At 37.6% G+C, this 14,250-nt stretch overlaps 1 protein-coding gene across 1 annotated transcript in view; it reads right to left on the reverse strand.

Annotated features, from left to right (window-relative positions):
* Positions 1 to 14,250, reverse strand: part of LOC126299457 (uncharacterized) — a 226,942-nt gene that overhangs the window by 183,024 nt on the left and 29,668 nt on the right. The gene's annotated exons all lie outside the window — the stretch shown is intronic.

Below are 14,250 nucleotides of genomic sequence, written 5' to 3' on the forward strand. Positions count from 1 at the left end.
TTTCTATGCACACATTTCAGGTCGATTTAATGACTGTCTGGGGTGCTAATGCTTAGACCAAGGAAGGACACAACTCAGGGTCAGACCTCTAGACCCCACCAGTGCCAGACACTGTGCATCATAGTGCTCTCAAAGGATGTCATTACTCCAGAGGTTTGCCTTTTTAACAATGGCAAATGAGTGATGATATATATGATTAAGTACAATTAAATATAGTACAGAACTATGAGAAGGAAAACTAACAAGACCTAGTGCAACAGAGAACAATTGTTAATTCATCTGTCCCAAATGCATAAAGTCCTTTACAAAATTGGTTAAAATTATAAAAGTAATGTGTAATTCATTGCTCACAACAGCAAAATATTTAATATTTGAAATTTGCATTATCAATGCAAATTCCTGCCATCCGAAATCTCACAAATACACGTACTTTCATACCATGATCAGTAGAATGATTACAAATGGTGTACTAAAAAGCAGGAAATAAAATTGTTGGTAAAAGAAGGTAAAGTTAAGAAATGATTAAAGACAAAACAGCACCACAGTTTGAAGTGAGTGGCTGATCACATGACAGCAATGAATGAGTCAGTCAATCAGTTACACATTTAACCCCCCACAGCTCCAGTTCCAACTCAATATAAATATTTAAAATTTGAGATGTTGTCAGAGAAAAGTTAAGGCAAATCCTCATTATGTCTGAGGGCTGCCTTCTTGCTATCAAATGAAATGCACCTAGTTAACATGTGATATACAGACATGGTTGCATTAAACACAATGCATACTGGTGCTCCCCCCTCCCCTTTCTCTAAAAGGGAGCAGTGGGTCGTGAGCAATGGCCTATTCTGCATCTGGTAAGCACTATTTCATTCTTTTTCTGTTGCTGGGATGATGCACATTCCATTTGAATACTAGGCTTCATTTGTGGCAGCTTGTTTATTACTTCCAACTACTTGTCTACCCACTGACTCAATTTTTCATCCTGGATGCAAGATAATAACTGATAGGGTGATACAAACATCTTGCATTGTGTGATTTTTCAGGGCTTCTTGGTAGATCTGTTTCAAATTCACTTCTTGGGTTCAAAGCCAGATAACACTGGGCAAACCACATACTATTTCATCAAAACAACTGTTTGACGTCTTCAAATGGTGGTTGTTGCTGTGTTCACTGCTACAGGATGCAGCTGGTGATACGGACACCTGAAGATTGTTAAACTATTCAACAGTTGGCTCTTTAGGTGAGCTCTGATGTCATATCATTAAGTACGAAAGTGCCTCCAGAGGACTTTGAGCTTATTAGCAGCAGGTTTAGGAAATACATTGAGTCACTGTTTAAACATTTGCTTATCTAAACCTATTTCTTATTTAAAAATCAGTATTTTGAAAAAGTGGATTGTGATGGCATGGCAAGTCTCCCATCTCTCACAGTGGTCAACTATTTTATGTAAGAGTAAAGAAAAAGCACAGACATCTGCAACTCTCCAACCTTCCTGCTTCTGGCCACATGTTGACTACAAATTTGTTGAGTGGCCACACAGTATAGACACACTACCTATCTTTCTCCAGCATTTGAATTCATTCCATTTGAATATTCAGTTCGCCACGGAAGTGTAAAAAAATTGTATCTTACCATTTTTGAGCATTATTGTCCCAGTGTTCTATCGGTTTTTCTTCTATGTGTTTACCACAAACCGACTTGCACAGAGTTATATTTGCAGGCCAAAAACTATCACCACCCTGAACAACAAGGAATATCTTTTGCTCACTGGGGCATAGAGCACGTAATCTCAGATCCTGGCAGGTGAGCTGAAACAACTAAGAATGGTGTTCTAACAGAACAGTTATTCTGATCAATTGATATGTAATTCATTTCGATTAAAGCAAGTTCAGGGCAGGGATGTACATGAAGATGCAGAGGCAACAACTGCAACAGCCTTCTTCAGTATGGAAAATCTTGTGTTGGGCAGATACGTTGCACTGCAAGAAAACTGTGCTGAACACCATCAACATACACACAGGGCCAGCCTGACAAATCAGCTGCAGTGGAGCACTGACTGAAAATGGAGCACTGTATGTTCTATGAAAAGACTGAAGTTTTATACTGTGTATCATCATTCAGGGATGGCGTTTTTCAATGAGGCTGTACATATCTCTACGACAGAAAGTCTTAAAAGAGCTGCAGGATTTCAACAAAGTGCTGCCTGGACTCCAGCACTGACTACCATTAAATTAAAATGAAGTAAGAACCTCAAGTTTCTTACCCAATGCATCAAACTGCAGAGTGTTAAGTCAGCTTTTAATCACAGCAGTGTCCAGCAGCAGAGTCAAAGCCAACTGAGCATACTGGGACAGTGAGTGCTACTTTCATCCAACTGTGAGTGCATAATTCCTGCACCTAACCCTGATAAATTTTGATGCCAACTGTTTGTATCACCAATCATGTCTTGCAGTAGTGAACACAGCAACAGCCATCATCTGAATATGCTGAACAGTTGTTTTGATGGAATATTGAGGCAGTTGCACAATGTTACCCAGAGGCAAAACCAACAGGTGTATTTGTATGTTGAATTTCACTGTCCCCACACTTACCTATAGTTGCCGCTTCTGTTATATTGTTTTGCCTAATTCCTGCATACCCTGGCACCAAACATCGGGATACTTCTTTTCTTAGTTCCAATTTTCAGAAGTGTCTTTGATGTTTTGACTCTGTCTCTCTTTTGTTCACTTTTCCACTATTAACAGAAGTGAACAGAGACAATGAGTTGGTGAAACTTCCAGCTGGGTTGTGTGGAAGAATAACAGTTAAAAATATGGTTAAAAATGTCTCTTGTATTTTGTCATTTCTAAAATTACACTGGACCTTTTACTTAGCCACAATGGCGTACTGCTCCGAATCTGACTTGTAATCTTAGCTTCTGCCACTTTTTAATCTCTCGGAGCATTTTTGTGCTTGGATCTTGAATAATTTCATCGTATGCTGCCCATTTCTAAACAGTCACTCAAGAGGTGAACTACTGACCTTGATACATATTAACGATTGTGATGATAACAGGATCTTCAGATCACATATCACCATAAGAAGAAGCTAACTTACTAAGATTGGTGGCTCGCCAGCCGTAGTGAACCAGGTTGGTAATGGACTGGTTTAGTAAGCACCAGGTGCTAGCCTAATGTCCTCACCGTGGACAGCATCTTACATCCTTAGATATGTCTGTCTTGTACAACCACAGATAGTCAAGCTCATTCAAGTTCAGACAAAAGAAATTTCTTTTAAAACTGCAAGAGACGAGACCTGACAGTTTCCAAGGGTCATTTGCAATAAATCAAAGTCATTACATAACTGAATGTAGCTAGGGGAGAAAGAAAAGAAGAGTGAAGAGATGGGAAGGGAAGGGAACTATTGATATTAGCTGCATTGGGACTTTGTGTGAAATCAGCAGCACTTTAACCCAGTCTGGTACACATTTTCACTTGTTCATCCCGCACAAAGTCCTGATGCAGTTGATAAAAATAGTTCCTTTCTTTCCTTCTCCCCTTCCACCTTCAATTACACAATATGCATCACTGCTACAGATTTGGTGTGGTGTCTGTTCATTTGGACATGCCCGAAAGAACAGACACCATGCATTCATATAAAATCAAAGTCAAGGGAATTTAACACAAACTAAGTGGTGTGACATAATCGATGTGGATATAAGAAAACTGCAGAAAGAAGAAGAACCAGAAAAGGTTGATTGGAAGATATGACATACCACGATCTCTTCTTTCTTTAGCTGTTTTTACCCCCTGATGGTACAATTCTTCCCCTTCAGTTTGAAGAGTCAGGACCATGTTTTTACCCAACACCAGCTAGGTATCTATGAATTCCAACCAGGCAGAGTCTAAACTGCCTGGATCTTATACAGGTGAGGTGCGGCAGGTTCCTCAGATGCTGCCAGCTAATGACTGTTTTGCCTTAACAGTCAACCACACCTTTAGCATATAGCACACCTTGAGACAGAAGTTTTCTAAAAACGTTTGTACCTTCCTCATAATTTGGGCAGTTACGGCAAGATCCCTATTAATCATGGCACATGGCATTCCATCTTCACAACCAACAGTGGTCATTGAAGTGGGCCTACAGGTTACAGTCATGGACAATTAGTAATGCTGATAAGCCAAAAAAGCTTGGGAACCCCAGGATCACCAGGTTCATACACAGCCATTGTGTGGTGGACACCTGTGGGGAGGAAAAGGACAGTTAGAAGTTAGTTTTGCAGCAGTGAAAGGGAAGTAGTACAGCAAGAGCTCGATGAACTGCATTCACCTATCACATACTTTCAAAAGAGCTGTTATCACCCTGATTATGGCTGGATGATTTGTGTGTGTGTGTGGGGGGGGGGGGGGGGGGGGTGCTGTAGTTTAGGGAATGGATGGGGCCATGAACTTACACTCAGTCCAAGTTAATGACAACTAGCATCTTAGATGGATGGATATGGTGTTAAGGGCAACTAGCATCTTAATGGACCCAGAATATCACCGGAGGGAGAAGGAATGTAGGAAGCACTTAGATCTAGAACTCCTAGTTGTCCCTAAATGCCAGAAACAGATACGAAAAACAAGTTATATTATTATGAACTGTTGCAAACAGGCTCAAATGCATGGACTGGTGTACACTTCTGCTAGGCAGTACAGCAACCAAACAACTGACAAAGGCCCTAATCTGTGACCTATAGTAGAACATATTATTGTAAAGGCTCTAAGCACTTCCACTCATGGCTGCGACTATGACAGGAAATAAATTACATTTATACAAGAAAATCAGTATCATTGTATAATTTTATACCCTATTACAAAAACAACAACTGAAATTACAATGCTCAACACATTCAGTGAAGAAGAAGAAGAAGAAGAAGAAGAAGAAGGGCAAGAGGAGGAGGAGGAGGAGGAGGAGGAGGAGGAGGAGGAGGAGGAGGAGAAATAAAGTTAAGTATTGCCAGAAACATCCAGCACTGGCCAATGAACTACAAACTTGTAGCAGCACTGGCCAATGAACTACAAACTTGTAGCATCAAAAAGAATGTAAATGTAAATAAAATGTGTCAAAGTTGTTTTAAAAGGCAAATACCAAACAGTGAAAATGCCAGTTATATGAACAAAAACATTTAAGGGGGATGTATGTGTGTAAAGCAGTCATGTAAAAATTACTTCAACATATGCAAAGTGGTCTGAATACTGTTTTTAGTTTTTTGAGTTTCCACAAGTAAAGCAAAGCTGTTCTAAAATCCTGGATTTCTCTAACCAGTGAACTGACTTACCCAGGCATTTACTGGAAGACTTACAGTTTAACATGAACTCCAAATGTGGAGCAGCTGTACCTTTTGTAACTCACACAAATCACTGCCACATGTGAAAGAAATGGCAAGCAGTAGAAAATTCTAGGACCTACCACAGATGAAAGCTCAAGTCCTTTATGTTTATTTTCCGACTCTTCACCTCGACTATAAGCAACAGAGTGAATGCTTAGAATGGATTCTGAATGAGTGGGGAACCTGTGCCATGTCTTGTCTGTAGTTCACTGCTCTGGCACAGCACAGAAAGGGTGACAAGAAGAATGCATATTATAAACAGTGACGTTAATAACATGCGAGATAGCATGTAAAAGAAAGTTAAATAAATACAGTGGATAAGAAGAAAGAAATACTTTCCATTTTCATTTTCATAGTTCACACGGCCAAAATAAACTGGGATGGATAAATCAGGGACTGAGCAGAAGGGAAAAAAAGGAAGAGACTTATCTGTCAATAAAATAAATAAAAGGACAGGAGTACCTGCACACTGTTAACAAAATAATAAAAAAAAATTGTATTCCAATTCTGAAAAGAAGACATGGGGTAGGCAAACAGGAAAATAACTTGTCAAGAATGAACAGAGATTTATGTAAGTTAAACATATTTTGTCACCGAGGACCATTTACGTGTAACATAGCTCATTATAGCACTGGTCTACATACAGTTCCATATTCCAAAAACCACTGAAGCACATGGCAAATGGTTCTTCCCACTGTACCACAAATTAGGATTTATTTACAATCCATTCATGTATGGAGCATGGGAAGAATGATCGCCTAAATGGCCCTCTGTATGCTGTAGTTACTTCAATCTTGTCTTCATTCAGGTGTGCATAGGGGTAGGGGGAGTGGGGAGGAGGCTGTAATACATATATTCTGCACTTAATACTGAAGCTTGAAACACAGGCTTTTGTAGAGTAGTTAGCATTTATCTTCACACATCCTCCACTTCAGATTTTTCAGCATCTCAGCAATGCTTTTCCATAAGTCAAACAAAACTGACCAATTGTGCTGTTCTCCTTTGTATACATTCAATATCCCCTTGTTAGTCCAATTTGATACAAGTCCACTCATTATTCTAGTATGAGTCCTGGAAATGTTTTGCAAGCTACCTACTTTGTAGACTTATTGTTTCAATGGTAGGGTACAGGGAAAATGCAAAGTCTGTTTGCGTTTTGCCTATGACCAGGCCTATATGCTCATTCTACTTCATATTCCCACAAATTGTTACACCCATGTATTTATATGAGCTGCTTAATTCCAATTCAACCCACTGATATTTTTGTTGTAATATACTATGTTTCTGTGAAGAGTACAATTTTATTTTTCTGAACATTTCAAATGAGTTTCCAATCTTCACACAGCTTCTCCAGACAGAGTTTCATTAACAGTAACTGCGTAACCTTCCAAAATTTTGGAGTTACTATTAATATTGCCTTCTGCCAAGACTGTGATGCACAGGAAAGTCCAAGTGAAAATTGCACTGGTAAAAATGCCTGTTACTGTGCAAACAACTACAAGTGATAAAACATATTCGGTGTAGCAACTGTCACTGTTGGTTCCATGAGAAATGTTCCAAAGTAAACAATACTTTGTAACTGACAATTATTCAACGTTTTGTCTAACGTGTGCTAGTGAAGGTGCTGTTCCATGAGAACATAGACAAAAACCTTAAAAATTAAAAATATGCTTATTACAAATCAGATTTTCAGTTCTGTTAGCTGAAACACTATTTTTATTTGAAGCTTCATTTTCATGTTAAGAAGTGCTGGAACTGAAGAAATGGCTTTGTAGCATGTCAAATTTCATCTTCTAGACCCTCTGAGAAACTAGTTTTCAAAAGTACTACAACAATGCATTGTAAAGAAATTTATTAACAGAATATATCTGAAAAACTTTACAAGTATCTTAAGCCAGCCCATTTCGATAGCTTATATTGATTTTATTTAATTAGTAAAGTCCCCAGGCTGATTGATTTTTTATTCTTATCTCCTGATACTGTGTTACTGAAAAAAGCCTGATATACAGATTTATGAGAGAGATAAAAGTCTGACAGCAGAGAAAAAACTATTCATTACAAACAGAATTTTGCAATGGTGACAGAATGACACACATGCGGTAACAGAACAACAAATGGATTAACAGAATGACGATTTGACTGACATTCCTTCAGATGTAGATCAAATCCATTTATATGTTGGCTATACTGTTCATAAAAATTGGAGGGAAAGTGGGAAGTCCCACAAACCAAGAATGTACTTTCCAAAGAGAAGAAACTTATATTCAGGGAGTCTGCAGAGTAACTGCTGCAAGGGAAGTTAATAAGGTTCTTTAGTAAAGATTAAACTGAAATGACTAAAAGGCTGCATACTAAATACAGAATGGAGTTAATTATTTTGATAAACAGTATTTCTTCTTCCATAACCTATGCTTTCCCTGGGAAACAATGACAATGCCAAATTATAAGATAGTCTCAATGTTGCCTACAGAAAAAGAAGTTACTGACTTCCTATATACTGCAACAGAATGTTGATTGTCTTTGAAGGTCACTGTGTATTATGCCTAAATAGCAGACATTTTTATGTACTGTGTTGTTAAAAGATCACTATATTGTATAGGATTTTTTATTTAAAATAGATACTGGCTTATTTCTAGCAATTACACTTTTTCCACACTAATTCTCAAACAAGATAATTCATTTTTACAGTTGTTATAATGCCGCTCACATCAGCTGAGAAAATGAGAGAATACCGGAAACGACTCAAGGAGAAAGGATTAAGTTATGAGAAAGGACAGGAAAAGGAAAAGACTAAAATGGTCAAGTTTAACTATTGCTCAACTTAAGAAGCAAAGAGAAAGAGAGAAACTTAATCAAAGAAAATTCAGAAATAGTGTCAGAGGTAGCGTTGAACGCAATGGTGGTGGAGCTTGCGTCATCTACACCAATAGTCCACAGAAATCATATAAATCTCCAGCTAAATTAAAGAAAGCAATTAAACATATGGAAACGTGTTTACCTAGAAGTCCAAGAAAGTATAAGAAAGTTGTCATGGAATTAGCTGCTGCTCATGGAGTTTTAGTAAACGAATAACAAGAGAAAAATCAGATTCAACACCTAAATCCCAGGCACAGAAGAAGCTGTTGCTGCTTTTTATGTTTGAGATGACATTTCATGGCAAACTCCTGGAATGAAAGATTGTGTGATAATGAAGGTGGAAAAACCAAAGTCCAGAAGAGGTACATGATCATGACCTTGAAAGAAGAACAAGCTATATATCAAGAGTTATTCCCTGACATACCAATAAAATTGTTCAAGTTCTGTGCATCGAGACCAAAGTTTGTGTGCCCCTTACAGGATACATCATGCAATGTGTGTGTGTGTGTGTGTGTGTGTGTGTGTGTGTGTGTGTGTGTGTGTGCGCGCGCGTGCGTGTGCACGCGCGCCCTTGGGCGCTCCTACCACGAGAATGTAAAGTTACTTTTGAAAGTTATAAATGAGGTTGTTCTTTAAGTGAAAACCACATTTTCTGACATCATTAGCACAATAGGCTGCAATCAAGAGAAGGAAGTTTGCATAATGTCAAAATGTGAAAAGTGTCCAAATGTACTTTGAAAATTAAGTATTCTTTGAATGAAAACTTAATGAAAAAGCTGATCAAATGGACTGAATGGAAAACAGTGAACCAGTGAATCACTCTGCAAGAGATTCATGATATTGTTGGTCAGAGTCTTGATGCTTGTTTAAACATGCTATCCCAAGTCTTACAACATACATTTATTAAAAAACAACCAATTAAAAAAATCTCAAACAAGAAGAACATCTTTGAGCCTGCAAGTACATTTTGCACAAAATTATACTGTTCAACTGCAGAATGAAGTCCAGATTGCCCACTGGGATATTCCATGTAAAGTAGGACACACTTATGATATTCAAAAGCTCAAATTTGGTACTTTTTACATAATTTTTGACAAGGTTGGACTTTTTACTTTATGGCAACAATGGTTTGTGACCCATTATTGGTTTCCCTTCATAATTTGTAGCCATTTTTATAATGCCATATTTTTTCATGTGATGAGAGTGTGAATTATTGGAGATTTTGGACCTTCATTTCAATTAATTGGCAGGTAAGAAATGGCATATCATTATTTATAGTACTTTTACATACCCTAATGTATTGCATAAAAAGTATAAAACTGAAGTAGGTAAATTATAGGCTGGAGTAAATGATATAAGACAACAGCATGAACTTTCATATAACATGAGTCACTTTCATGTAATTAAATTTTTATACCAAGAGAGATATTAAAGATAAAAGTTATCTTGTTCAGTAATTTAATTCCTAGTGTGAATGTGTAACTAATATCACTACTAAAAATTTCCCAATTTCAACAATTATTGTAAAAACAGAAAATTAAATGTGTACTGTGAGTCACAGTTGTATTATTTTAAGATTAGAAGAAGAGGCTGCCCTTAGCAGCAGCAGAAAGACAGAGTAGGAGATGGGAAAAGTTACAGAGTGAAGGAAAATATGAAGAATTTAAGAAGCAGCATCTGGAAGAAGACTGAAAAAGCCAGCAGAAGCAGAAACAAAACAAAGGCAACATAAGATGCAAGATCAACAACTTAGTAAAGCAATTTTGTCACCGTATAAGTCACGTAGTGCTCTGGATAAAGCTATGGCTCGAGTGCTGCAGTTGCTTACGTTAGCATGGTATTATCAGCTATACCTGAAAATGTAAAGGTAGTTTCAATCTGGTCAGATGGACCTGCCTCACAATTTAAAAACAAATACATTACTGCTTCTATACCTCAATTTCAATCATTTCATAATGTGGAAATCTATTTGAACTTATTTGCTACATCCCATGGTAAAGGAGCAGTAGATGGAATTGATGCAGTTGCAGAATTGCTAGTGGGGAATGCAGTAAAAAAGCAAAAATTCATAGTAGGTGGTGATGCATCAACTTTTGCTCAGGTAGCTGCAAGTACCACAACTATGCAGGTATTTCATGTGTTTATTGATGGACTTCAAGGAATCAATTTGAAACTTAATCTGGCTCAAATATTTTCTTCAGTACCAAACATAAAACGCATTGAAACTACCTGGCAGATTAAAACTGGGTGCCCAACCGAGACTCGACTCGGCACCTTTGCCTTTCGCGAGCAAGCTGTGAGGACCGGGCATTAGTCGTGCTTCGGTAGCTCAGATGGTAGAGCACTTGCCCGCTAAAGGCAAAGGTCCCGAGTTCGAGTCTCGGTCGGGCACACAGTTTTAATCTGCCAGGAAGTTTTATATCAGCGCACACTCCGCTGCAGAGTGAAAATCTCATTCTGGATAAAAAGCATTCACTGTTTTCACTACAAGAAAGGAATACTACAAACATATCTGCTTTCTCCAAAGACTTTTCCTGCTGCAGATCATCACTCTGAAGAAACTATAGAAAATGTGACAATTGGAGACAGTTACAAAGTAGAATATGACAATAAATTCAATATTCGAGATCTATGTGCAGTTTTTGGAAATTCTTACTTAATCAGTGCAATGGAGCGTGCTGGTCACTATTGGAAATGGTCTGTAAAATGTGAAGAAATTATAAAGAAAATTAATCCACTCGATGATGTCAATGCAAGAGGATATTTTCATTTTTCTGTCTTTTAATTGAATTTACAATTTGTTTTCCCAGATGTCGTGCTCATGTAATTTTTCATAGTGTTTGAAAACTGAAATGTTAATGTCAAGTTTATCTTATTTGGCCAATAATGTCATATTTTCACTTCTCTGCTAGTGGTAAAAAACAAGAAGTAGCAAGTAACACGAGTCACGTAACATTGAGTTACGCACCTTTTTCAATATATTACAATATTTCGCATGGTGTAAGTATTTTTATAAATCTGCAACTCTGTCATTTGAATGCCAACCTAATATGCATTTTCTGTGACAAAAACCAGATCCATACTCCTAATAGTTTGAGGACACTTTTGACCTAAAGTGCACATTAGGAATAGGATGTCCAAAATTTGTAACACGAGTCACAACATAAATTACATTCTTGTTCTTTAATTTTAATGCTCTCCCCTGCTTAAATAACACTTCAAGATCTTTGCCTGAATAACACAATTTATAATGATGATCTACAAAAGAAAATATGGGTTTATAGATTGATAAGAAGTCAACATAATAAAACACTCGTTTCAAAATGTTATGTGAGTCACCATGGAATCTCCCGATTGGTCAAAACCACAAATCACTTTGTTTAAAGCATATGTTTGGGACTCACAAAATGATGGATTTTCTTGTGCTGTTGTTAGTGATGAACTTGATCACAACAAATATTCAGTGCACACTTTACTAAGTAAGATTGTAGAGCACATTATAGCCATGAGCCAAAAGGTAGAATCTGTCACATTCATGAGTGATGGTGCAGCCAGTCAATTTAAGCAGTGTTTCCTGTATACCAACTTGACATTTTTTTCAGAGAATGCTATGTGATAAATATTTCATGGGACTTCTTTGCCACATCACACAGCAAAGGTGTCATGGATGAGATTGGTGGAACTGTAAAGTATGCAGTCTGGAATATTTGCAGAGCTGGGAAACATATACTATTTGGTGCTGTGGACTTTGCAAAAATTGCATGTGAAAGATGTCACGGCATAAACATTTTTTTACATCTCCACCTTACAAATTGCAGAGAATAAGGATAAATTAGATCAAATATGGATGAGATTAGTTCCAACAGAGCAGACCAGAAACCATCCATGCTGTTACACTTATTGCTCCATACATTATTGAGTACCAGTATTACTTGCTATCTCCCCAGAGGTTTGCACACAATTTCAAAAAGCGATATTCAGCCAAAGAAAATTCACATGACCTGATCAATCTTACGGCCTCGCATCAAGAGGATTTTGCTCTGGTTTCCTATGCTGGTAGAAACTGATCAAGATTTTTTTTTTTTTTTTGTGGTTCAGGTGATTTAAGGAATCAGATAGATTATGTAATGGTAAGACAGAGATTTAGGAACCAGGTTTTAAATTGTAAGACATTTCCAGGGGCAGATGTGGACTCTGACCACAATCTATTGGTTATGAACTGTAGATTAAAACTGAAGAAACTGCAAAAATGTGGGAATTTAAGGATATGGGACCTGGATAAACTGAAAGAACCAGAGATTGTACAGAGTTTTAGGGAAAGCATAAGAGGACAATTGACAGGAATGGGGGAAAGAAATACAGTAGAAGAAGAATGGGTACCTTTGAGGGATGAAATAGTGAAGGCAGCAGAGGATCAAATACGTAAAAAGATGAGGGCTAGTAGAAACCCTTGGGTAACAGAAGAAATATTGAATTTAATTGATGAAAAGAGAAAATATAAAAATGCAGTAAATGAAGCACACAAAAAGGAATACAAACGTCTCAAAAATGATATTGACAGGAAGTGCAAAATGGCTAAGCAGGGATGTCTAGAGAACAAATGTAAGGATGTAGAGGCTTATCTCACTAGGGGTAAAATAGATACTGCCTACAGGAAAATTAGAGAGACCTTTGGAGAAAAGAGAACCACTTGTATGAATATCAAGAACTCAGATGGAAACCCAGTTCTAAGCAAAGAAGGGAAAGCAGAAATGTGAAAGGAGTATATAGAGGGCCTATACAAGGGAGATGTACTTGAGGACAATATTACGGAAATGGAAGAGGATGTAGATGAAGATGAAATGGGAGATATGATACTGCGTGAAGATTTTGACAGAGCACTGAAAGACCTGAGTCGAAACAAGGGGCCCGGAGTAGACAACATTCCATTGGAACTACTGACGGCCTTGGGAGAGCCAGTCATGACAAAACTCTACCATCTGGTGAGCAAGATGTATGAGATAGGTGAAATACCCTCAGACTTCAAGAAGAATATAATAAACCCAATCCCAAAAAAAGCAGGTGTTGACAGATGTGAAAATTACCGAGCTATCATTTTAATAAGTCACAGCTGCAAAATACTAATGCAAATTATTTACAGACGAATGGAAGACTTAGAGAAAGCTTTTGACAATGTTGACTGAAATACTCTCTTTCAAATTCTGAAGATGGCAGGGATAAAATACAGAGAGCGAAAAGCTATTTACAATTTGCACAGAAAGCAGATGGCTGTTATAAAAGTTGAGGGGTATGAAAGGGAAGCAGTGGTTGGGAAGAGAGTGATCAGGGGTGTAGCCTATCCCCAATGTTATTCAATCTGTATATTGAACAAGCAATAAAGGAAACAAAAGAAAAGTTCGGAGTAGGTATTAAAATCCATGGAGAAGAAATAAAAACTTTGAGGTTCGCCGATGACATTGTAATTCTGTCAGAGACAGCAAAGGACTTGGAAGATCAGTTGAATGGCATGGACAGTGTCTTGAGAGGAGTATATAAGATGAACATCAACAAAAGCAAAACGAGGAGAATGGAATGTAGTCGAATTAACTCTGGTGATTCTGAGGGAATTAGATTAGGAAATGAGACACTTAAAGTAGGAAAGGAATTTTGCTATTTGGGAAGCAAAATAGCTGATGATGGCCGAAGTAGAAAGGACATAAAATGTAGACTGGCAATGGCAAGGAAAGCGTTTGTGAAGAAGAGAAATTTGTTAACATCGAGTATAGATTTAAGTGTCAGGAAGTCGTTTCTGAAAGTATTTGTATGGAGTGTAGCCATGTATGGAAGTGAAACGTGGACGATAAATAGCTTAGACAAGAAGAGAATAGAAGCCTTCAAAATGTAGTGCTACAGAAGAATGCTGAAGATTAGATGGGTTGATGACATAACTAATGAGGAGGTATTGAATAGAATTGGGGAGAAGAGGAACTTGTGGCACAACTTGACTAGAAGACGGGATCGGTTGGTAGGACATGTTCTGAGACATCGAGGGATCACCAATTTAGTAT

The sequence above is a fragment of the Schistocerca gregaria genome, chromosome X (assembly GCF_023897955.1).
Source record: "Schistocerca gregaria isolate iqSchGreg1 chromosome X, iqSchGreg1.2, whole genome shotgun sequence".
NCBI classification, from domain to species: Eukaryota; Metazoa; Arthropoda; class Insecta; order Orthoptera; family Acrididae; genus Schistocerca; species Schistocerca gregaria.